The following is a 27,581-nucleotide window of genomic DNA, read 5'->3' on the forward strand; positions in this document are numbered from 1 at the left end:
TGACGCGCGCGTCTTCAGAAAACAGTACTCTCTTTAAACGACTGCATCAAGGAAATTACTTCCCAGACCAGAAAATAACAGTGGGCGATGTTGAGATGCCTGTCGTTATCCTGGGTGACCCAGCCTACCCCTTGATGCCGTGGCTCATGAAGCCATACACAGGCAGCCTGGACAGTGCTCAGGAGCTGTTCAACTACAGGCTGAGCAAGTGCAGGATGGGTAAGAGTGTGCATTTGGGCGTTTAAAGGGCGCTTTCGATCATTACTCACTCGCTCAGACCTCAGCCCAAAGAATGTCCCCGTAGCTATTGCTGCTTGCTGTGTGCTCCACAATCTCTGTGAGAGTAAGGGGGATACCTTTATGGCGGGGTGGGAGGCTGAGGCTAATCGCCTGGCCGCTGACTACGAGCAGCCAGACACCAGGGCGATTAGAAGAGCACACCAGGAGGTTCTCGGTGCGCATCAGAGAAGCCCTGAAAATGTGTTTTGTCGCGGGCCAGGGTATGGTGTGATTGCAGTGCTTCTTTCCCCCTTGATGAACACTCCCGCCTCTATTGACTCCCTGTAAGCAACCCCGTCCCCCTTACTTACAGCTTGCTGCAGGACTTTCAAAATCAACCCCCACCCTTTCATTACATGTGGCTGAAGGAAAGAAAGCCAGTATGTTTTAAAAATCATTTAATCTTTATTAAAACTCATTTGTTATTGCTTTAAAAAACATGCGTTCATTTTTAAAGGATCATTCCCTGTAATAAAAGCACCCTCCCCCCTTTGGATGTATGTCTGATTAGAAAGGAACTATATTCAGAGGCACAGATTTATCTAGGTATCCCTGAAAGCTGTGCTTTGGGAGGGAGGATCACAGGTAAGGAAAAAGCCCATGAAATACATTTCAGCTTCATTACAGCCTTTTGGTTGGGCTCTCCATGGGGGTGGAGTGTGCTGGTGCAGGAAGCCTTCCCCACGCGTTCTAACACGTCTGCGTGAGGGAGATATGGAACCTGGGGAGCTTGGAGGGTGATTAAACATGGACTGCAGTGGCACTCTGTAACCCGCTGCTGTTCCTGAACAATCAACATGCGTCTGAGGATATCAGTGTGATCACGCAGCAGCTCCAAGCGTTCCATCACGCCAGTGCCTATCTTCCTCCCTGCACCTCTGATCTTCTGCCTGTCTTCCTTGCGCCACCTCTCTTCTACCTGCCGGTCTCCTCTCTCGCCACCCTCATCTCGAGCGTCTCTCCGTGTCCTCCCGGTCACTGGCATCTTTCTTGTATTTTGCTATCAGTTCCTTCAAATCACTATGATGAGCTGTGTTACTGTGGCTGACTTCCATGACTTCGGAAAACATTTCGTCTCTCGTTCTCTTTTTCCTCTGTCTCTTGGGTAGCCTGGCAGATGGGGTAGTAAGTGAGTAGAACACTGCACAGCTGTATGGTGGAGGTAAGAGAGAGAAGTATGTAAAAAGATACATTTCTTAGAACAATGATTCCACTCACTCACACAGCACAAAACTATGCACCTTACGCAGGACATGTGATTTCACTGCAAGGTCACATTTTTTCTTCTTTTAATACTGGAGACTCTGTCCCTGGGCTCAGAGCACAGTACAGATGCAGCTTGCTGGTACTACCATTATAAATTTGCTTCCAAGCAGCCATGGTAAGTCTTTATGTTGTCTCACCCCTTCCTGCTAAAGCATCATCGCAGCACAAGTCCCCTCCCCCCAGCTACATCGAGTGGCATTACAGGAGCATAATGGCCATGTTTCTCTCCTAATGACAAAGCAATTACTTATTTAAACCAGGTCACAATGAACGACAGAACTCTGGTGAGAGTTACAGCACAAAGAGGCAGAGTGAATGTTTCATGCCTGTGATCAGAGTCCTGGCGCTTATGCATCTATGCTTTGTGAAGCAATGATTCCAAATTCAGGCATGCATGCTGGAGGGGCAAAGCATCTTTCATTGGAGGACCGGCTAAGGTAGCATTGCCCAAAATTTACTGAAAAGGCACTTTGATTTCCTGCAATATCAATTCATGGAGATTTCTTGGGAGGATTTTTCATTGCATCCCAAGACATGTTAGGAACTTTTCATGTAACTGTAATGGCTAAAAAGAAAATGACAACGCATGCTTAAAATTGATAATTAAAAAACGCTAGTTTTTAAATATGACTGATTTAAACATTTACTCACCGCTGGTCCCTTCCATGGCTTCACTTTCTGTGATAGTGGCTTGATTAGCCTGCTGCAAGGTTAAATCTTGGGTCAGAAACAACTCCTGGCTGCTGTTGGTAATGAGAGCTGTGTGGTATCAGCAATGTCTCCCTCATGTACCTGCACCTCTTCCTGATCTTCCCCCTTGCAGAATCCTCAGCCACAGTTGAAACTGAAATCAGGTCATCTGAAATCCCCACGATTAAGGATGGGCGACTGGTAGCCAAGCCCCCAAAAATTGCATGTAGCTCTGCATAGAACCTGCATGTTTTATCAGGAGCAACTTCCAGAGATCCAAAAGCTCTTCTGTGGTCCATGCTGGAGCTCTTTTCTATTCTCAGGAGACTGCATTTTTAAAGGTGCAGCGTGATTAACTGCTGCTCAGAACCCCACAGTGGACAAACAGGAAACTGATTCAAACCTCCACGGGTCTTTTCCTGTTTACCTGGCCAGTGCATAGGAGTTTTGAGTGCTGTCCAGAGTGGTCAGTGGTGATCTGTGGGATAGCTCCTGGAGCCATTAAACTTCGATTTCCGTCCACACTGCACTAAATTCGAATTAGTAAATTCGATTTTAGGGTTACTCCTGTGGTTTAGTAGGAGTACTAAAATCGATTTAAATAGCCCTTTAATTCGAATTAGAGGGCTGCGTCATGTGGATGGGTGCTCCATAAATTCGAATGAAAGCCGTTTAATTCGAATTTAAGGCCTCGTGTAGACATGGCCTTAGAAAAGGAAGGGAAGGGATTTAGGAGGAATGCTGGAGGAGAATTCTTTCCATGTTTTGTCTCCTGGTTCTATTCACAACCTCATTCCCTGCCCTTTGAATGCAAGGTTTATTCAAGGCTCCTGCCAGCATTTGCTGTAGCCTGTCCATAATTGAATGGGCAAGAGTGGGTCTTGTGGCACCAACAGTACAGAAGTGAGCTGGCTAAGCAGAAGTGCGTGCATTGTACCCTTTCAAAGGGTATAGCAGGGCCATACTGTGTCTGTGAAGTGTGAGGGGATCCAAGAAGACCAGTGGTACACCAGAGAAGTATAGGAAACAGAGAGGAATTAGAGAGAAATCAGATCAGAGACTGGAGCAAGCCTATTGAGTGTTTTAAAAATCAGGAAGACCTTTTTAACCTGGATCTTGAAATGAATGGGGAGCCAGTGGAGTCATTTTAGCATGGCAGTGATGTGGCTGTGATCCTTTATACACGTGAAAGGGTGACTAACAGCAGTCTGTTCATGCTGAAGTTGAGGAGCTTGGATTTGGAAGCCACAGAATTACAATAGTCAGGGTGAAGAGAGATGGAGGCAATTGGTGTTCAAGTGCAATGTTCCAGGAATGCAGAAAGCAGATTTGCAAGCAGGGGAGATGTGGGAAGAGAAGAAAAGGTCAAGCATGACACTAACATTACAGAGAGTGGAAGCAAATCAAAAAGAAGAGAAGAGAAATAAAGGAGATGAAACTGTTTTGAGACGCACATCTGATGCATTTTGTCACACGAAGCTGAAAGGAAGCCATACATTTATTTGAATTGGACAAGAAGAGGGTGGAGAGAGAGAGAGAGAGAGAGAGAGAAGTCCTAAAGGGTATTAAACATATGTATAGTTGATAGTCATCAGAGCAAAAACAATGGTTAAAATTATAGGGAGAGCATTGATGGTTGTAGTTGAAATGCCCAAGAAAAGTTAGTAAGATAATGTTCAAAAGAGACAAGGTACGTAGGCAGAAGCAGATTATGGGCAAGAGCAAGTGTGTGGCCGGGGCCCTCCCCACCCCTTCTGCCTGCAGTCTCCCCGGCACTCCTACCAGAGAGCTGGGTTGGGGCACAGGGTCTTCCCCCACCTGCCCAGTGCTCCTGCTGGAGAGTGGGGCTGGGATGCAGGGGCTTCCCCTGCTCCCCAACTGGAGTGGTAGTTGGAGGGGACAAGCCCCCCCCACGACACCGATCCCTGGCAAGAGCTCCAGGCAGGTGGGCAGAATGGGTTGGGCCGCAGGGGTGCCCATTTTTCTAGGGGCCTCCCAGTTGACCAAGGCACCTGGGCACAGGCCCTATTAGCCTAGTGGCTAATCTGCCACTGTACATATGCAAGAGAAAAGGACTGAGAATCCCTTGCAGGGCTCCATAGTGGTGGAGGAATCACCACCAGATGAAAACCAAATACCCAGCAATGAACAATTGCCAATTTCCTGATGAGGAAGCAGTAACAAAGGATGTATGATGTAAAATTGAGAAAAATCTACACAATACAAAGAGACAGAAGTCTGCATTTGTGTAGAAGTGAGACACCATCAATATGTAGCATACTGCTAAGTTTGCTGGCCTTGATTCTCCATTGGGTTACACCAATGGCGTCACACTAGTGTAAAACTGGTATAAGAGTGGAAAATTGCCCTAAATATTCACTATAGAATACTGGTGTTTTGTGTTGTGATCTAATATGAGCTTTTGGAAAAACTTAATAGAAATAACCTTATTAATAAAATCTCCCAGTTGTGAGAAAATAAAGAATTTTGTTCTAAGTACTGTATTTTGAGCTGAGTTTTTCAAAAAGTGGAAAGTAGTCTGCCATTTTAACTGTCAGAGACCTCTGCTCTTGGTTAGTAAAAACATATTTTTTCCTTTGTATGAACATCTGTGTTAAGCTAAAATATGTTGCTATTGTTAATATTTATCATCATGCGGGGATCACTGAGCCTGATTCTCAACTCCGTTACACTGATTTTAGGCTGACATAAATCCACTGATGTCAATAGAGATATGCCAGTGTAAAACAGTACAACAGTGTGAGGAATCAGGCCCTTCATTTGCCATTAACTCATAATCAGTGTGGAGAACAGTGAGTTTAATTCACTGCTAATTTTCATACTGTGCAATTAAAATATTTGGCTGGGATTGCACAGCGTACATCAGCACTGAATTTGATATGAAGCATATATTGTGTAGAGCAGTGTTTCTCATCCTTTTTGATACTAGGAACTGTCTGGCTGCTTTCCAAAACTATTATGGACAGTTTGGGCGGGGGGGGAACAACCCAGTATTTCACTGGTATTTCTTACTGTTTTTTTCAGTATTGCCAGGCATTCTTTTTTTGTATTATCTGCATGTAAGGTATTTCTTACTTGCTTACCAACACAGGGCCACTATTCCAGATCTGTTTATTTGTTAAAATAAAGTCCAGTTCAACCAGTTATGTGATATGGTTAACCTGATTTTTAAACATTGTGTCAAATGAAGGGTACCAATAATTTTGTCTACAACTGTATATCTCATTTTGTACATTAGAGATAATTCAGTTGATTTAATTTAAAAAAATAATAAAAAATCAGATGGGGTCACTCACCATTCTGTTAATGAGATATTTGTGCCTGTCTTGTAGACACAAGTCTTTCAATCTTGGGATGAATGTTTGGGAAGGATACTTGGAGCATCTTTCCAATACACAATCATTAGCGGTATTTTGTTTTCATTGCAGTCATCACTGAAAATCTAGTTTCACAGAGATCTGTGGCGGGGAACAGGAGCAAAGTTTTTTGACAGCAAGTTCATTGAGTTGTAGGTATTCACTTCTGACTTTGAGCTTGAAAATAGGTAGAGTCACTTCATGAAACTGTAACTTCAGACCCTCATCACTTGACAGTTCCAGCAACTTGTCCTCCAATGATGGTGACAGAGAGGTCTCAGTTTCTAGAGGGAAGAATGGATCACAAGGTGCCCATTGCTTTCCGTTCCATGGATCAGAGTCTGATGGGAAATAGTCCTTGAACTTTTGGAGAGTTGATTTTAGATGGATCTGCCTCTTCATCATGAAATAATTGCACATGAGTCTTCAGCAATAGCCAGAAATGCAAAAGATGGAAACATGTTATAACAGTTGTACCCAACTCTCTCTTATCAGAGTTGGAGCTTTTTTTTTTTTAAAGGTTGTGAGCTTGTCAGCCAATACAAAGACACTCAACATACTTTCCTGCATAGAGAAGTTGAGCTAATTGAAGTGATTAAATATATCTGCCAAATATGCAAGCTTGGCGAGCTATTGTAAGTCCTGAAAGTATGCTGCCAGAGGAGATTTCTTTTGAGACAGAAAGACTTCCAGTTCACGTTTCAGTTCATACCCTCGATTTAATACTTTGCCATGGGATAACCACTGCACTTCAGCATATAAGAGTAAATGATGGTATTTGGACCCCATTTCTTCACACATAGCAAAGATGTGAGAATTGAGTCCATTTGCTTTCACCAAAATCACAATTTTAACAATTGTACAGAGGACATCGTTAAGCACTCGAGACAATTTCTTGGCTGCCAAGACCTTTTGATGAATGAAGAGGGGTGGGGACAAATGTCCTAGCCAGGAGGTGTGGACTTTCCCTAAGGATCCTCCGGTCTGGTTTAACCAGTTCCTCCCCACTGTTGAAAGATAGAGCTAAATAGTTATTTATTAATTTGTTATTTTAAGTGCTTAAATGAGAGATGAAATTACTTGTGGTGGGACAGCATTTCTGCCTAGCCTGTTAAAAGCTGAACATCACTAAGAGCTGACAATCACTAAGAGACTGATGTATGGAGGTCACAGCAGAGAGGCAGGTAGCAGCAGAAGGTAACTGACAGTCGGCCAGCAGGAGCGGCGAGCAGTCGGCCAGCAGGAGCGGCGAGCAGGTGGCTGACAGGAGCAGAACAAATAGCTGGCGGCGCAGCCAACAGAGAGGAACCACAGCTGGCAGAGTGGCCAGCCAGAGCAAGTGCTCATATGGCAGAGCAAGCAAGGTGCCTTCTTCCTCAGGTGGGAGGTGAAATCACACAGATGCACCTCTGAACCCTGGGTCCTCACTGCCCAAGGACAATCACTGTGAGTGGGGGGTGGTAAGGGAGAAGAGGGAGCACAGAAAAGGAACTTTTGGTGGTAGAACTCAAGAACATGAGGCAGAAGACTCTGCCCCACGCACTTTGGAGTGGGTGTCCTGCTCACAGTTTTATGATTACGAATCCTGCTTGTGGCATTTTCCCTAATTAATGTCGGGTCACTTCCCGACTTTCATTACAAGTTTCTTTTCTACACTCAAACTCTGTTCTTGCGAGTGGGGATGTATTGCCTCTCAGAGGTGCCCAGGGGTGCTGTGTAATTTTTTCCAGGGTACTGGGTGGGGGCTTGAGCCGGTTCTGTGTTGTACTGTTGAAAAGGAACCCCTATATATTGAACCTAGCCTTGGTTGTGGCTGGCTCAAACCTGGCCGAAGGGTTACATACAAAAATATTTTAAATATTAATATCCTGTGTTAGGGGAATATCAGGGACTGACAAGGAGGTCCATGGAGCAGTTGTTGAGAAACACTGGTGTAGAGTCAGGGACTTGACCTTTACTGTACTTAATGGCAGGCACCACTGTCAGGTCAAATATTTACTGATTGTAATGTAATTGTAATGTGGGCTTTAATGGATCCTTTGCTCAAAACTTCTTAAGCATATACACATTCAGTGGCACACATCCCGTTCATAAGTGTTTGGCATATCAGTGTTTTATTTTTAGTGGTTTACAGCTAACCGTAAGATTCTCTTTAAAGGAAACCCATATGAGTAAGTCCTAAGAGTGAATGCTTTTTATTGGCAGTCCCCTTTCTGGTTACGGGAGTTGTTTTGTATCTGATGCACTTTATAACAAACGAAACTCAGGCTAGCACAATGGAGCTCTGGACTCTCAATGTTACCATAATACAAATAACTACCACTAATGATAATCATGGTCCAGTGGCAACAGTTTTGCCAGGTGAGCAAAAGGATGCTTCTTCACCGATTTCAAATTAAAAGGATCTGTGCTAATGGAAATTGCTCTTTGCAGATTTCATGGCAAGCAGCATTGTTCAACTGTGCCAAGTTGCAGCTAGCATTGATGCCACACTGTTCCTCAGAATGTCTGATTTTTATTAACGCTTTCCCACTCAGCAATGGCAGAGATGGCATAATCCTCCTCTAGATCCCAGGATTGGTTGTGGTCCACTGTCTCGTTTGTGATTTTATTTTTATTTTTCATTTTGTTTGAAATTAAATTTGAGAGAGAGCTTTGTTCTGGACAGCAACCTATGGCAGTGGGCTGAAGAGATGAGATTTCACTGAATCATCAAACTAATACAGAAACAGAAAATATGTGAAAATTGAAATGGCAAGGTAGAATGGCTTGGTTGTTGAGGTAGATAAAATAACTAGGCTCTGAGGGAAATGAGGTAGGGATTTTTTTTTCTGCACTAGCTTTAGCTTGAACTGCAATAGTTGATGTAGAAAGCATAAATATCATACAACTTCATGAAAATAGAAATAAATACTTGTCACCATTTCTTTCATTATTTTGTGCTTAAGAATCTGCAATTTTGTGATCTTCAGCCCAATGAAAATAAAACTACTATCCAATGTGTGTACAGAGAATTTAGGGAAGCAAATATATATATATATATTATGTGTATATATATATTATGTGTATATATATGTGTGTATATATATATGTGTGTATATATGTATATATAAAATTTCATTTGTTTACTATGGTACCACAGTTTTTGATGTTGGAATGCACAGAAAAATCATGAATACACTGAGAAATCAATGTCTCTTGCCAGTTTTTTTTTAATGAGAATAATAATGTATTAATTTTTCTTCCTTTACCCTTTGGAATCACTGAGGCAAGTTGTGACTGATCTTAGCAATTTAAAGTACCTCTCTGTGACTAGAAGAATAAAGTCAGCTTGGAGTAAATATTGCTGTGCTCTAGCAATGACACCGACATACCATATTGAGCTAAAATAGCTAGAAAGGCTAACAGATCTTGCACGTCTCAAAGTTAGCTGTTTATCCCCACTCCAGTCTGACTAGGAGCAGGGGAGCTACTTAGTTGTCAGTCAGCAAGAGATTAACTTCAGTGCAGCTTCCTCCTCCTCTTGCTCAATACTCAGGGGGAAGCTATAAGTGTGATGGCTTGGGGGCAGACGGAGAATACCTTTGGGAACCTTGGCCTGAATCCTAGCTGGGGAGTATTGTTTCAGGGTTTGATCCAAAGCCTACTGAAGTTCATGGAAAGATTCTCATTGACTTTGGGCTTAGTATCAGACCCATAAAGTTCAGTTTTTGAGGAAAAAGACCTTGTTGATGGCAACTGTTTTTCCACTAAGATATTCCAATGGTTTACACCCAAAAAGATGTACTTTTTGGTTTTGTTCTGTTTACTTTTTAAATTCACTTGTATTTCCTTCTTCAGTTCCCTATGTAGCCATGTCTTCAAAACCACATTGGGCCAGATTCTCTTTACTTTTCCCATCATGGCTTAGCTGACATGAAATAGCCAGAATTTCACTCCCAACTATCCGGTTGAGAATTGTTCCAGCAGTCAGGAGCACGCCAATTACATAAAAATGAGGTAGCTAGTTCCTACCCCAGTTTCCTACCCACACAGACGTGGGGGGTATCTTGGGGCATGGCAGAGTTCACTGTGCCACTTCACAACTGGCATATGGTCCTTTGGGGGCTATAACGCTGTTGTAAGTTAGATCAGTCTTCAGGCTTGTGATGGGGCAACCTCTGCTCCCATCTTCTTGGCTCTCACACAGATTACTCAGAGACTTTCCTTTTGTAGATGCCTCTGTGTAGTTTATTTTCAGAACTTCACCTCACCACGTTTTAGACGAATGGTGGGCATCCTGTGGCCCATGGATCGCACGCAGCCTATCAGGGTAGTTTGCTGACGAGCTGCGAGACAGTTAGTTTACATTGACCGTCTGCAGGCACGCCTGCTCGCAGCTCCAGTGGCTGCAGTTCACCGTTCCCGGCCAATGGGAGCTGCGGTAAGTGGCGTGTGCCTGCAGACGGTCAATGTAAACAAACTGTCTCGCAGCCCACCAGCGGATTACCCTGACAGGCCACAGGTTGCCCACCAGTATTTTAGATACTCATGCAGCCATGCTATTTACAGAGTCTTTCAGCTTAACTACCCTCCTCCCAAGAGATGAGGATGGGAAAAGTCTCTCCTCCTAGAGACTTCCTGTTATCAGGCCCAGCTAGCCTTCCCAGTTGGTCTCTCTCTCTCCTGCTTCTCTCCTTGCACTTTCTTCCTGTGCTCTTCTATCCCATCTCCTCCTTAATGGGATAATTAACTCATTAGCTACCCAGCTCCAATCTGATCTGGCAATCAGGAGCTCCTCTCCCTTCCGAGGGGCTTAGTTGGTTAAACAATGACCAGTGTGCTGGTTTAGTTGCTGCACTCTGCCACGAGTGGCTTTAACTTACACTCAGTAGTTAATTTGTGCCAGGGCTTATCCCCAGCACCCCTAGGCTTGGCAGGTCATAGTCCTGGCAACTCTGGGCTTGCTGCATCAGTTATGAACAAGGCTAAGATTCTGTCATGGTTATTTTTGGTAAAAGTATGGACAGGTCACAGGCAATAAACAGAAATTTACGGGAGCCCATGACCTGTCCATGACTTTATTAAAAATAATCAAAGGGCAGGTTTAGGTGGAGGCTGGGGGAGGAATGAAAGCTGGAGTCCCATGGGTGGGGACTAACAGGCTGAGCCCCCACCATGGTTGGGGGCACAGCCTCAGTGGCTGAAGCTGGGCGTGCAGCCGGGGGACGCACAGCCCCAGCTCCAGAGCTGGCCACAGCTGTGGGACAGGGATGCCAAGCCCTGACTGCAGCTCTCCCCAAGTCCTGGCTGCAACTGGGGGTGGGAGGTGAAGAGGGATGGCTCTGGGGAGCTGCAAGGGGGCCACACAGCTGAAGCCAAAGAAGTCACAGACGTCTGGTAAAGTCACGGAATCCATGACTGCCATGACCTCTGTGACTAAATCGTAGCCTTAGTTATGAAAGTAAAAAAATTGCTTGAGCCTCAGCACCTCTTTCATTGCAAATTAAGCACTGCTTACACTGGGTTATTTGACTGGACTTGACTGCTGCTTTCTCCTTCCACTCATACACCAAACAGAATCTGGAGCAGCACAGAATGGGGCTGTTGTTATTCTTTCTTTCTTTGTTTTACACTAATGTCTTGAGGCTCCAGTCAAGCATCGATGTTGTATACACCGAATGAAAAGGCAGTCCCTGCCTCAAAGAGCTTTAGTGAGTGAGGTACTATTTGCAAAATTAAGATTTCCATTGTCAGCCTGACTTTCACAGCCTCTCCCCTGCTTTATTACCAAAACAAATAAAATCTGCCTCACATTCCACATTTGAGTTCTTATGCCAGAGTGGGATTGGATTTTTGAAAATCTTAGTTAACTAATGACAGTTTGGAAAATGAGAGATTTTGAAAATTGCTCTAACTCATTTGGTCACATAGCAAATCATTTGGTTGCTATGAACACTCAAAATTGGGGGTTAATTTGTTGGCCATGACAAGGACAAATGCATCTGCTCAGGAAAAGCTGGTGCTTAGATATTTTATAAATATATTAGACATTAGGCAGATGTATTAGATGAGGTTTATTTATATTTTTGGAGGTCTGTATACTCCAGATCTTTTGATATCAGCCTGGTGCAATGTGGCCACAACAATGTCCATAATAGCTTTACTGGGTGTTGTAGATTTGGGGATCTCTGGTGACTTCTTACTGAATCCTTGCTCTTTGCTTTGACAGGTATCACATGATGAGTTGTTTTTATGATGTTGGTACCTGCCCACTAGATATCTGTCAGGAAATGATTATATTGAGTCCACAATGGACACTTTGTTTATCTATTATGTAGTTAAGCAACAGATTCTATATACCTGAGACACATCAATGATATTTTCATCCTCTGAATAGATGACCTAAACTCTCTTGTAGATTTCCACCATAACTTCAACAACTACCATGCATGCCTCAAACTCTAACCCTAGAATACTCTTTCACTTGCATCAACTTCCTGGACGTAAAAATAGGCGTCAACAATGGAACCTTATTGAGAACTATGTACCAGAAACCCATGGATCACCACACCACTAGTAACCACTAAGAGATCTATAATCTACAGCATGGTGCTCAGATGCCATAGAATATGTTCCAATGAGAAAGTCTAGGATACACACCTTAATGCATGTAAAACTGCCTTCAGCAAACAAGGATGCTCCACTAAAGAAATGGATTATATCATGGAATGGGCCACTTAAATACTCCAAGAGAACCTGCTTCAACACAAGAAAAAAAATAGCACAAACACCAACTGCACATCACTGCTTGTCATCTACCGCCCCACACTGGAACCCATGTGTGGTATCATCAAACAATTACAATCTATACTTGATAGGAACCACATCCTGAAAAATCTTTCCTGAACCCTGTCTTCTGGCCTTCAAACCCCCTGCCCCAGCCTCACCAAGTTCATCATCAGAAGCAAGTTCCCCACAGAGCAGGAAACACCAATTCCTAAGCAGCACCAGACCCTGCCAGAACAACAGATACAAAACCTGCAGACATATCTCCATTGCTACAGTGATCAGTACCCTCCATCTTTCAAGTTCCATGAGTCCTACATATACCTATTACAACAGGTGGTATATCTCATCCAGTGCATCATATGACATCTTCAAAAGACAAGCCTGAGAACTTAAATTCATTACTTTGCTGGACACTAAAAACATGGACTTTACAGATATACAGGTTTTTATAGCCCATTACATGAACTTGTAACACACCTTGCTGCTTACTAACCTTCCATTGTTCTATGAGCGTGGTGGTCTCCTGCAACATTTTAAGTTGTCTCATACAACATGTGTGAACCCTTTTTGCTTAATAATCTGTTCCAGCTTATATTTAGCTTGAACACTCTAGTTTCCTTCTCCAGACCTGAAGATGAGCTCTATGGTGCTTGAAAGCTTGTCTCTTCCACCCAAAGAAGTTGGTAAAATACAAGATATTACCTCACCCACTTTGTCTCTTGTGTATCGTTAAGCAAGACAGCCAAGTTTCTTCCTTGAAAATCATGATATCGCAGAAGTTAATTAGCGACAAAGAGTCCTGTGGCACCTTCTAGGCTAACAGATGTATTGGAGCATAAGCTGCTGACATGCATGCATCTGACAAAGTGAGTATTCACCCACAAAAGCTTATGCTCCAATACGTCTGTTAGTCTAGAAGGTGCCACAGGACTATTTGTCGCTTTTTACAGATCCAGACTAACACAGCTACCCGTCTGATACTTGAGAAGTTAATTAGTGATCATGAGTAGCACAACTGGGTGATGAGTCCTGTTTAGTATGAGTGAAAGTAGTGATCATTATAGGAGATTTATAACTTGATTATGGCAGTATTTTTATTAAGCGGTTAGTGAAACACTTTCTTATTGGTATCCCGTACAAACATCAGAGAGACAAACAGCCTTGATGACTTCTGAGAATCTTTCTACTGTTAGGTTGTGCTGTCAAACACAAACTGCTATAGTTTAGGTTGCATCATCCAATATTTTCCTCAGTATTTTGGTAGCAACTGGTCAATTGACCATAACAATTTACTATAAACTTAGGTTTTCTTTATGAAAGTGCATTGGTTTTTATTAGATATAAATAAACATTTTGAAAGCAGGATTTTACTCTTTGGCTTGATGATTTTCTTTACAACTTTCTCTTAAAAATGTGGTGACACTCACTGTGCTGGCCATTATTCAAACATACAGGAAGACACAGGTTTTGTCCCAAAAAGCCTTCAATATGATGAATGTTTCTCTCTTTTCAACTGACTTTAGAAGCGAAACTGTTTTCTACAGTTAGCTTGTCTTCGTTCTCATCAAAACTGCGGGGCTTTCCAATGTCAGGATACTTGTGTGGGTGGAGACTTCTCAGAAGAATAGAGGACTTATCAGTGTTTGCTTAGGATCTATTACATTCTCAGCCATAAAAGTAGCTATGCTATCTATGGCACTCATAAATCTTCAGCCAGTCAAGGCTACTGTCTCTTCCTCATGCAATCTTGAATATAAAAATACTGCATGAATTTATTACATAAAATAGTTTTACTCTCAAAATAAATCATTTTCCCTATACCCGTTTTTAAAATAAGATTATAATTCAGCCTTCAAGATTGTTATGACACTTACAAGCCCTGGCACAAAATCTACCTGTGCACCCTACCTTAATAGTGAAACCACCTGTGATATTGTTATGGTGGGCAGTCAGCAGATGGCACTGTTACATAAAGTCTTGCAAGTTATTTTTCTTGGGGTGCAAGCAGTGTTTATTTAGTCTTTGAAGAAATGCTGTATTGTTAGATTTGTGATGCAACAGCTTCCCTGAATGGAATATGCAAACACCAAGGTAGTTGGAACTCTGCCTTAATATCTCTACCAAGATAAAGTCAATTTTGGGGACAGTTCCTAAGAATTGACCTTTGCTGTTGGGGCTGAGATTCCTGGAAGAGGGACCATCTCTGTTCCAAGACTGTGTGTGTGTGTGTGTATGTGTATATATATATATATATATAAATAAAACAAATTATGCTAAGAAAATGCCCTGATTCCATGCAATTAATTTCTCCTCTAACAGGAAACCAACCTGAAAACCATGAAATCTGCTGCAGTTCATCAAAGGGCCTAGAATCATAGAACTGTAGAGCTGAAAGGGACATTCTAGTACAGGAATAGGCAACCTATGGCACGTGGCACGCGAGTTGATTTTCAATGGCACTCACACTGCCCGGGTCCTGGCCACCGGTCTGGGGGGCTCTGCATTTTAATTTAATTTTAAATGAAGCTTCTTAAACATTTTAAAAACCTTATTTACTTTACATACAACAATAGTTTAGTTAGATATTCTAGAAAGACCTTCTAAAAACCTTAAAATGTATTACGGGCATGCGAAACCTTAAATTAGAGTGAATAAATGAAAACTCGGCACACCACTTCTGAAAGGTTGCCAACCCCTGTTCTAGTATGTCCCTCAAATACTGAGGCAGGGCCATGTGTACCTCTACTATTCCTAACCGGTGTTTGTCCAACCCAATGGTGGGCAACCTGTGGCACACAGGCCACATGCGCCCCATCGGGATAATCCACTGGCAGGCAGCGAGACCGTTCGTTCGTTTACATTGACTGTTGGCAGGCACGGCTGCCTGCAACTCCCGGTGGCTGCGGTTCACCATTCCCAGCCAATGGGATCTGCGGGAAGCGGCATGGGCCGCAGGGATGTGTTGGCCATTACTTCCTGCATCTCCCATTGGCTAGGAATGGTGAACCGTAGCCACTGGGAGCTGAGGGCGGCTGTCCGTGCGGATGGTCAATGTAAACAAACTGCCTTGCGGCCCGCTGGTGGATTGCCCTGACGGGCCACAGATTGCCCACCACTGAACTTTAGTCACTACTGACATGGGTTGAAATCAAACAAGTGACCCCCATACTCCATTACCAGTTCTCAGAACCAACCAACACTCCTCTGTCTTGCATATTTTTATGACGTATGTGTTGCTGAAACAAATGTTTAGTTTGTGCTAATGTTGGTCTGCTATGCACTCTTGCTTGAAAACAGACAAGAAATTCAAAATTTCTGTATTTTGACAGTGAAAAGGAAAAATACACACTGAAGACCTACATGGAAAATACAGAACTTGAAACATATTTTGCTGGGAAAAACACATATATACAATCCAGGAGACACAAGATCATGCCTAAAGTCATAAGAGCGAGATGCTCTCCAGGAAGCTGGTAGCCTGTTTACACATCAAAACATAATCTAAAGCATTTACTTTTTTACTGTTTAGTTTTTTCACCTATCTTATTTTTGCATAATCGACACACACAAATTTGTTACCATCTGATAGCTGCTTCTTGGTGTATGTGAAATTAATTTGTGGTCTCAATCTAGTTCCTAGTGGAGAAACCACCTTTACAACTGGCATCCTTGTTCACAGTCTAAATTTATCCTCTTGCACTTACAGGAAGTGAGTTAATGCAATTGATGGTGGGTAGTGAAGAGAAGCCTGCGCTGCTGCTGCTGCCAACAAAAATAAAGAAAAACATTTAAAATGTAATGACTTTTGCAAAGAGCTAGAAAGGCCATTTTCAGCAGAATTTCTGCTTTGCTATGATCACATATGTCTAACTGGTTTGCACAGTGAAAAAAAATTCTTCAATGTGAAGTTAGGCAATTTTTAAGCCATTGAAGTATGAAATAACTTCTTTAAGTTTTCTTAGCACAAGCCCTAAGTCCTTCCAGTTGCCTTTCTTTCTATGCAAAAATAGTAAACTGAATTTACACAACCCATCTCAACATAGCAGCTACAAATACATGCAGGCAATTAGTAAAACACAGAAGGAGGGACACCTAGGAAGGAGGCCAACGTTTGTGACCCATAAGAGGATTGTTTCTGCTTATTTTACTGGACATTTTTAACAGTCGCTTTTTGGTCACATACCCAGTTTTTGCTTCCAAGTTCATTGTTCCCTGGCTTGTTTGGCTGCTGAGATGGATCCACCACCAGGAGCCAAGGTTGCTCTTCATGTCCTCCATTATGAGGGATTGGGTGGGTGTTACTTGTTAATGCAGGAATATTCTGCCTGTGTTCAAGACTCAGAGAGCCAATGTTCTCCCTGACCCCCTGTCAGACTGTCCCTCAGGAGGTCGTGACATGCAGCCTCGGCAAAGAGGATGTAGCTTGTTGTTCAGTACTTTGTCAGCTACTCCATTCGCAAGCATAAAAAATATTTTGAGGGTATTTGGTCAGTTTTCTCACCCTAGTTCTAAGTGCCCGGCATAACCCACTGGTCTGTATGTTTACGTGTACTCCTTTGTGCCCAATCCATAGAGGATGAAAGACTGGTGCAGTAGCTAGACTGTCTCTCCAGCTCACGCAGTCTCTGCTTATGCTTTCAGTTCAGGAGGTCACTGGTTCAGTCCTTGGTATTGGCCAAAATGGCCACCATCATAATGACGTAGAATTCTTTTGTAACTACTCCTAGGTTAATTGTCTTTAGCTCAAGAACCTTGTTAAATTTTAGCACTGAGGTTTTGGTTCTGCTGCCCATAGTCTGAAGTGGAGAGCCTAGTAAAACAGATGTGTTGGAATGATCAATGGTATTTCAGGGTTTCGTAAGCATGCTATTTCCTTTTTCATCAAGTGCTTTTCTAATTGTACTGATTTTTTTTTCAATTAACTCATTTGCTTATGCATAGCAAGAGCTTGATGTGGTGTGCTTGAATTTCTATACATAAGAGAATTACTAAAGTAAGTCACAAATGAAATGTGGACCATTATCTATCGTTAACTCATCTAGAATTCCTTGGTGAACAAATGGCCTTTTACAATGTGGTATTTCCATTGCTACTTGATTTGTTGTACAATAACTCAGTTGAAAAGACATAAGAGCCGTAGTCCAGTAAGAAAATAAAATCTTTCCTGTTTAATTCAAATAGGTCTGAACCAGGCTTGGACCAACAGTGAATCTTTTGAATTCCCTTTCCTATATTTATTGTAGATTTATTAATTGGATACAGTATCTTTGAAAAAAACATCCACACATGGCCAGAAAAAGATATATGGCTCTTTTCTTAGAGTATATCTACATTTGATATTTTTACATCCAGTTAATTGAGTGATGTTGTAAAGACTAGAGTGGAGGCTTCCCTAATGTTTGTTCCAGAATGCAGATATTTTTTCTTTATCCTAGGCTGAGCCATCAAGGAATGTCCAGACCAGTTTTTACAAATGTGTTAGTGACTTCCAGTCCATAGACATTTCTTGTCAAATTTTGGGTACAACTTGAGTCAAATTTAGGCCAAATTTCACTATTTTAATTTTATATTATATTTCATATTTCAGTATCTATAGTTGTAATGAAATAACCAGGCCTGCATTTCAGACATAAAGAATACTCTTTCCGTTTCATTTTCATTTTCTAAAGACTAGTCAGTGCTTTGCACGGTGGCGTCCAACAGTTTATGGTCTATTTCTATTTTGACCAATAAATATTAATGAAATGTTAATGAAATCACTCCTCATATAAATTTACTGCCAGTGTTTCTTTCCTCAATCTAGACATAGTTCCCTAAATCCATGGCAATAATACTTTGCTGACCAATGAAAGTAGTGTTTTAAAAATTCAATGAATACTAGAGAACTTCCCTGCTTACCTGAACACTTCTATGAATAGATAGCCCAGAAGTACATATATTAACTTTGTATAATTCTGGATATCACACTTTCCCATTTATGCTGATAAAAACTGTGTTCCTTTTAAAAAGAATTGTGCACAACGTTTAAAGCATGATTCCTTCATAAAATATTCACAAACCCAAATTGTACAACCACATAATTTTTTAAAAATAAATAGTCCTACTATAAACTTTTAAGCACTTATTCTTACATATACTTCAGTACTATTGTTTTAATACCCAAGGAAACTGCAGCACATGTAAATACATAACTCCAAGTTGTTAGTCACAAAATCACGTAGTATTTATGTGAATACATCTGCCTATCCAAGAATCCAGTGCCAATATTTGCTGTTAAGATTAGCTGTGGTATACATTGCCAGGATTTCATTTTAACTGTGAATGTTTTTAATAGGGCAAATATGTAGGCAAATGTAAAGCTACTGTATGTATGCACACTGTCTTTTTTAAAAAAAAATCCTTTTTTTGGCGGTGAGCTGCAAAACAAAATCTATTTCATTTTTTTTGTTGCCAGTCAAACTTCATTCACATTATTAACATGAATAATATATTTAAATTTAAGACTGCTTTTAATTAGGTTTTGATCAAGTATTTCAATTCCATTATCCATACACTTTGTTCTGGTTCTCCTGATTGCTCCTTAGCCACTTTATCCTGATTCTCTTGAGCAGTCCAGAATTAGAGAGGGACAAGATGAAAGAATTACACACATGATCCCACTTCAGCCTATGTGTCTGCACCTCTTGAAAGACATAGCACAGAATCTGGCCTATTGTCATGCTGCATGTTGTAACGGGGAGTGGAGACTACTAAAGAAAACTAGATCCATATTTTGGATCGAACACATACTTGATTGTTATTTTTATTACAAAAGAGTGCAAGTTAGAGAGTAAGTCAACTGTGTCTACACAAGGAATATTGACAAAAAGAACATTGATTTTGACCAGCCCAATGCTTCTCAAACCTTTGAAACCTGAGCTTCAGTAAAATAAAACCAATCGCACAGTGCCCCTTCAGTTCTCATATTCCATCTTTCATTCGCTCCTCCTTTGAAGCATTCTCTCCTTGAATGGTGTGCCAAATTGTGCACAACACTTTATTTTGGCCTCTGCATAAATGACCTATTCAACTCACAGGGAGATTTGGGGGTAGGTTTATTATGATTGTTTATTTAGTATTAATTATTATTTCAACAAGCCATGTTATATGCACAGTAATATACTCCAGGGTACGGCTAGTTGGAAAACTTTGAAAAGTTGAATATTTGGATGAAAAATGGACTTGATTTTTTGCAAAATAGTTTTTGACCAGCTCTGCAACACGTTGGCTGTATTACGGAACCACATGATTCTCTTCTAGCACAGGGATAGTATGAAATTTATAAGCCTGAAAGTTGGTTCCAATCAAGAAACCATCTAACTTTAAAACAATCCACAGTAGGTCTGGGTGAATTGTGTATAGTGAACATATTATTTGATTTCTTTGAAACTCTTATATGTTGAAGAAGAATCTGAAGAAGTGGGCTGTAGCCCATGAAAGCTTATGCTCAAATAAATTTGTTAGTCTCTAAGGTGCCACAAGGACTCCTGTTCTTTTTGCGGATACAGACTAACACAGCTGCTACTCTGAAACCTTATATGTTGCGTAACATATTCAACATTTCTTTTTAGTTTAGTATTTGCCCAGCTCTAGACCTGGTCAAGATCTGTTCAAGTATACTGAGAAGTGTATATATTGACAGAGTAACATGCTACTCAACATGAGTAAGGGCAGTAGAAGCAGACTCTTAAAACATCTGCATATCCACCAGCATCTTCTGCAGGCTTTATCCAGATCATCTGGCCTATCTATGGGACTTTGGAAGGGTTTGCGTGTATGATAACAGATTTTGTATAAATACTGGTAATTAAAGCTGATGAAGCATGTTAGAAAGAGCAGCTTCAGGCCATCCTGGGAGTGTACATACAACCTAGGCACAGATCTCAGGGAAGTATGGTCATGCTAGAAGCCTGGATATTCTCAGCAGGGGAGATTGCATAAATAAGTTAGCGCGTGTGTGTGCTAAAAAATGTGGACCATACCCCTTTACCACAGGCCCTACTTTGGAAAATATACTTGGAAGGTTTGGCCACAGAGAACCTATGGAGGGTGAATTCCACTGTGTGAGGAGGTGTGGGAAAAGGGGTACAAAAGTTCCGTGCCTGGTCAGAAACACATGCAAGAGAAGGCCAGAATTCAACCTGATTCCCAAATATTGTTATATGTGTTGTTGCTGGTTCTTTGAATTGCAGTGGTACCTAGAGGCCCCAACTGGACTAGGTGCTATACAAACATATTTTAACATGGTCTCTGCTCCAAAGAGCTCCCCAAAAAGGGATATAACATACAAGTAGAGTGAATGTCTGATGGTTTGAATTTCATCCTAGCTCCATGACTACACTTTACAAAACCCCATTAAAAATAAACAGAAAGACAAAAGGAAGGCAAAGGGATAGGACAGGAAGAAGGAAGTAGGGAAGGAAAGAAGGGATCATTAAGGGAAGGTGGAATGAGGTTGAAGTGAAATGATTTTGCAGGAATGTTATATCGCGAGTAATATTGGTGAAAAAAGACGGATTCCAGAAAAAGATGAACTATGTTAATTTTAACTGATATGGGAAAAGAGACTAAGGCCAAAAACTGAAGCTATAAATATTCAAACTGGAATAAGGTGCAAGTTTTTAGTTGTGAGAGTAATTAAAAAAAGTGGAGCAGCTCACCAAAGGATATAGATTTTTTTTGGTAGATTTTCTGTCACTTGTCTTTAAATCAAGACTGGAGATCTTTCTAAAAGATATCCAGTAGTACCACCACAAGTTAATGGACTCAACACAGGAATTACTAGGTAAAATTGTATGGCCTATCTTATGCAGGAGGTCAGACTAGTTTATCATAGTGGTCCCTTCTGATCTTAAAGTGTATTAATCTAGGATATCAATGTCTGACAAATTGTTAAGAAAGAATTGGGAAGAAAATAACTTTAAATTAAAGTGTCTTGGTGAATATTATGAACAGTGAAATGAAGGTGGCGAAATTGAACCTAAATAGTTAACAACTGAATATAGCCCTTTAAATCAGAGAGCAATGGATATTATGTTAATGACAGATTTTGGAACAACATCACAGTGAACATAAGAGAACCAACTATTTTTGTTTAAAACTTGAATTAGACCAGGGTCAGCAACCTTTCCGAAGTGGTGTGCCGAGTCTTCATTTAGTCACTCTAATTTAAGGTTTTGCTTGCTGGTAATATATTTTAATGTTTTTAGAAGGTCTCTTTCTATAAGTCTATAACATATAACTAAACTATTGTTGTATGTAAAGTATATAAGGTTTTTAAAAAGTTTAAGAAGCTTCATTAAAAATTAAATTAAAATGCAGAGCCCCCCGGACTGGTGGCCAGGACCCGGGCAGTGTGAGTGCCACTGAAAATCAACTCACGTGCCATAGGTTGCCTACTCCTGAATTAGACTGTCCTTAAAATATTTTGAGAAGGGAAAAATAAATTGTTCACCTGATTCAGAACTACACCTTGTGGTTTGAAGTACTCCACTTACCAGTAAAAGACCAGAAGAGAAAAAAGAGAGAGAAAGATCTAGCTCTGCAGAAAATCTGTACTGCCTGAACTTGCAAGCCCTTCCTCACACAAGTTCAGGCAATATGGATTTTCAATATAGAGATATCTAAGTGTCTTTCTCCGCCCCCACCCCCCAGTCACTTACTGGTAAGTGAAGTACTTCAGATCATTAGGTGTAGTTCTGAATCAGATGAACAATTAGTTTTTTCCTTCTCAAGATATTTTAAGGACAATTGACTTCCAAGTTTTAAACAAAAATAGTTGGTACCATTTGTTGTGTTCATTGTGATATTATTCCAAAATCTACCATTAGATATATGATATGTATATGTGAGTCATCCTATTTGCCTGATTTCCGTGAGTAAGGGTTTGAAGTATTGGGCCTCTAATGACATTGGAAGTCCTAGCAAAAATACTAGAATCCGAGGCAGGGGAAAATTATTAGCAGTGATGCTGAGCTCCAGGTATCACCAGGTACGAAGGTCTCCGTCATTAAGAACCACAACTAAATAAACATGCTGGGATATGATCACTTTATTGCTGTTCATTCATTTTATGCCTTTTATTGCCCTACTAATGGCTGTAGGATTAGGTATGTAAGAGAGTTCTCAAAATGTGCAAACCAAATAGGCATGTAAAAAGTGCATGCTTCCCACAGAGATTCTAACTTCTCCTAACCATCGATGATGGAGAGACTAATTTACCTTGCATTGATAAGAGGGGATGCAGGAAGGAGGTCCAGAGGGACTTAAAGAGCAAATCCATTTCTGGGTTTTATCTTCATTTTGGTACAGCTGATGATTTTTATGTGACTTTATAGTGGCTCCAGTGGGAGAGACTGTGTTATTACAACTACTAGTTTTTTCCCCACAATTACCCAAATGGTACATGCTCTGTGTATGAACATACGCAGCAAAGAATTAACTTTATATTTTAATTCTTAAATAAAACCCCTCTCATCTCTGATATTGCTCAAATCAATCAATGTTGGTGTAGTAGCTTCACTTCTGAGGACAGAGAGCACTGATGGGCTAATAATTTTACTGCTTTCTATTTTGCATGCAGTACAATTTAGCGGATCAATAAAGAATATAGTGTCTCAGCAGCCCTACAATTTAGACTGTAAAAATATCCGTTCCTGACTGAAGTCCTGTTCTACCTAAGTAATGGGAGTTATATTTGTCCCTAACATCCAGGTGTGATTTTCTCTGGTGTCATTGACTTCCCAGGGGGAGAGAATGATGAATGGTATAAGATATCTAGTGAAATAAAAAGTTTTAAATACTTAAGCAAGGATGTTGTATTAGCTGAACCTAGAGGATGGTTATTACCAGGGAAGCCCCAAACAGACTTATTCTGATTTGGTTATTAGTAGAAAGTATGATGGTTGTTTCAATATGTAAAAGAGACTTGATTATTCAGAGATTTAGAAGTAATCTGTGTGTCTGTAGTGGAGCGGGACCAGGGCTCAACCCTCCTTAAGGGTGGAGGGGAGCCACACCAGCTCACCGCACTCCTTTGGCCTCGGGCCCATCCCCTGCTGCGGGGCTGAGTGAACCGACAACAGTTAGTAAGTGGCTCAGGCCCTCGGGTGCAGGGCTGAGCGATCGACTGGCCTCTAGACGCCCCCGGCCCGGGGGTCAGGGCGGGGCCGTAAGCAGTTCAGCAGTCAGGCCCTTTCAGTCAGGCTGGGCACTAAGCCAGGAGTCTATAAGCCCAGGCCCTTGGGCAGGGCGGGCGGCATACAGTCTAGGCTCAGGCCTTTCAGCAGGGCTGAGCACAAGATAATAGTGTGTATATATATATAAGCTCAGGCCCTTGGGCAGGGCAAGGCAACACACACAGTCTAGGCTCAGGCCTTTCAGCAGGGCTGAGCACAAAAGACTGTGGATGGCCTCCTCAGGCCAGGGGAGGAGAAGTCTGCCACCCTTGGAGGGGTGGCAGGGGGAACACAGGCCCTCCCACTCCTCTGCGTTCCAGCCTAGGGCCCTAGCAGCAGTCAGCGCCGCCGACGGTCAGTGGGGGATCCTGACCGAAACACACTGACATTGGCGCAGGTGAGTCTGCAGCCTGACTGGAGTCGGCTGCTCCCGGGCCACTTCCAACCTCCCCTTCACTGGGTACCTGCCCTTCGCCAGTGTCGTCCGGGGGGTCCCAGACCATGGGTTCCTCAGGGTGTCCGGCATCGGGAGATCCAGTCCACTCCTCGGGGTACCAGGCGTCGGGAGGTCCGGTCCACTCCTCGGGGTACCGGGCGTCGGGAGGTCCCGACAGCTCCTCCACAGGCCGAGCGTCGGACAGCTCAGTCGGTTCCTCTGGGTACTGGCCCCAGGGGAGGTCAGGCCAGTACCCCTCTGGATATTGGGCACGGAGTAGGCTAGGCCCAGCAGGAGCTCGGGCCCTAGCATCTGCCTTCTTCGGCAGCCTCCTCCTAACTGAGCGCTGGGGTCGGGCTTTTGTACTTCCTGTCCCGCCCCTTGACTTCCGGGGGGCGGGGACAGGCGGCAGGGGTCTTGGACTTCCTGTCCTTCCCCTTGACTTCCGGGGGGCGGGGACAGGCGGCGGGGCCTCCGCCCATGGCCACACCTTCTCTAGCCTATTCCCCTCAGGAGCGTGGGGGAGTGGGGCCTCCTCGCTACAGTGTCCTTTGTCTCTGTTAAAAATGCAGATGAATACACAGTACTGCTGCTTCAAAATGTTTTCTCCACATAGGGCCAAGTTGTGATGCCTTTGCTCATGCTGAATATTCATTTACACCAGAAGCAGTCCCACTGAAGCCAGCGGGACTACACAAGCTGTACAGTACTACTCAGAGGTATCACAAAATGGCCATTTGTCTTTGAAAAGCAGGGATATGGTTTTATGATTTAACCTGAAAACTTTGTAAATTTCCGAACTTCCTGTACATGATATAATTTAAACCTGTTTTTTGTTGAGTGTTTAGTACTGCAAATCCTGTTTCAGAATGTATATTACCTAGCATCTAAGCATTACAGTCTTCAAAAGAGCAGGGGTTCTTTTTTCATATTCTTCTGTGTCAACAGTTCTGCGGTTTAAAAAATATTTTGCCTCTTCTTCACTACATATAATCCTTCCAGATAGTATTTCAAGGCATGGCAGAAATTCTGTACCATTTTTTCCCCAAGTAGAAGAAAATCTGACAACATTGTGTGATGACTTAACCATTTTCTTTACATTTCTCTATTAATCTTCTGCAGTGCCTTTATAACTTGATACCAGAGTGGAAATGCTGCATTCTTAGCTTCTGTAATCCAAATGAAATAGCAGGATTTTACATTAGTAGCATAGTTGGTCTGTCTAGCATGGAAAAAGTGTAGTTTAGCATTTGTTACTATAACTGGCTGCCGGTATTAGCTTTCAAGGTGGGCCTTAGAAAACTATACCAGCCCTCCATAATCACTGAATACTGAACTGAATCTAGTGCCCTCTGTTTTGTTTTTTTCTTGACTATATGAACCCTGATTATTTGCTGTATAGCTTCAATAACCTACTTGCTTACTAGAAGCTAGACAACTTACTGTCATTCCTGCCATGGACCCACGTGTGGCTTTCCCCCTAAAGATAATGAGCATTTAGTGTAAAGGCTGAAGTCAGGATGCAGTTAGGTTCACCATGCATTCCTGAAAACCATGAATATCCCTGTTCAAAGTCCTGTTCCGTTTTCTCAGTTTGATACTAATGGTGTTTTCTCCCAAATTTTTTGTAAACCCTCGGACAAGCTATTTGAAGGATCTGCTGGTGATCTCAGCTGGTGAGATTGATAACAGATTGGCTGAAGGAATATGAACTCAGTTACTGTCTCTCAACAACCCTTTGCCACACAAGGGTTCCTACTGAGCCACCTGCTCGCTTAGCATTAGTCCTTTCCTCCTCCTGCCAAAATCCTCCATCACTCCTCAGAGAAAGTTCAACCCAGAATCCAGAAGTGATTAGCTTCTCCAAAATTCAGTCTTCACTAATTATCTAGCTTTATTTAACTTGCTGCTTTTCAGTTGCTGAGGACTTTGCAACCATGAGTTGCATTGCACTCGCTCTTGCTTTCTTTAAGGGCCAGTCCTGAGAGGTGCTGAGTGCCCGATATTAATGGGAGTTGAGTGGCCAGAATCTTGCAGGTTCAGGGCTTTAAAGATCAATTTATTGACATCGGCAGAGCTGCACTCAGTTATGCTGGCAGTATATGTGTATCTTAAGTATTATTTAGTTTGAAATATGCCAGCTTCTGTCCAAATAAGCATGTAACTTTGTATAACTACTGTCTATTATCCTTTAACTCTGTTTGTACAACATTCTTTGGACTGGTTGCAGTTTGATTTTTCTTTTAAAGGTGGCTCTGAAGAGGAGGAAATGATTAAAGTAGGAAGTGTTTCTGGTATATATTTTATTTGCAGTTCTAATAAGTGTTTTTCTGAAGTTGAATGTACAAGGAGAGTGTACTCCAGTGAAGTGCACGTTGCTTAACTGCAGAATCTGCTAAATATGCATAAGAATAATGCAGCCCCAGTCTAGGCTCATTAGATAGCATATCTTGCTACGCTGGTTCATTACATATCAGCTACAATAACAGCATCATTTTGGTTAATTGCAAATCAAACTGAGGTCGTGATGCTGCCAATTGTGAGTCATTCCAGATTAATTGGCAATTGTGAATATTCACAAAAAATTTTATTCACTATTTAAAAAAAATCAGCTTTCAACCTATATTACACAAAAATGGAAACTATCACTGGGATGTTTAAAGATAAAATCGTGGCTGTGAAATTAAAGTAATTCCTGTCATAAGAACATGCAACACCTTACAAACATGCAAATCTCGTGAGTCCGCAACCATTCAGTCTTCCTCAGTGAATAGTTTTGGGTAATTACTAGTGTCGTCATATTTCCAACTGTACAAAATATTTATCCCTGCCTCTTCACTACCCTTTGTTGATGTTTCATGTATCTATCCTTACATCTCTGTTAATTTCTCCATGACACATCCTCATTTATTGTGATGTTTCTGACCCCGTCTCCTATAAGTCCAGGTCATTTTACTCATTTCACTTCCTTTTCCTCCATCTCCTCCTTCTCCCACATATCTATTAAGTTCCAAGTCCGGCCTTATTTCTTGCTCCTCCCTTTTGGTCTGTATCCTCTTCCATGTGTGTATTATTCTGTCTCTATCCTCTTCCTGTGTCTTCTGTTGTATTTTGTTGGTTTGGTTTGTTTTATTCCCCCCCACCCCCCTTCCTTCCTTTTGTGAAGTCCCTCAAGGCTTATTTCCTTCCAGCCCCCTCCACTCCTTTTTCCCATCTCGTATTGTGTTTTTGTTCCATCCCCACCCTTATTCTCTTATAGGCCTCCTCTCCCCATCTTTAGATTGATCCATGTCTCCTCTCATTCTAAGTCCTCCGATCAAGGCCTACACACAGGTCTGAAGAACACCTTCTCACTGAGCTGGGAGCCATTGCTACTCTTGAGTTCCTGCTAAAGCTGCAGTCTTTGCAACTTTCTACTGAGCTGGAAGTAGACATAACTTCCCCTTCCAGCTGGTCAGGTGAGAGACAGCTGACAGGCATGAGTTGGTGGGCAAGTTGTATTGGCTGTGTGAAGCACACACAGAAGAATTAGTGAAAGATTAAAAC

The sequence above is a fragment of the Chelonoidis abingdonii genome, chromosome 2 (assembly GCF_003597395.2).
Source record: "Chelonoidis abingdonii isolate Lonesome George chromosome 2, CheloAbing_2.0, whole genome shotgun sequence".
Lineage (NCBI taxonomy): Eukaryota > Metazoa > Chordata > Testudines > Testudinidae > Chelonoidis > Chelonoidis abingdonii.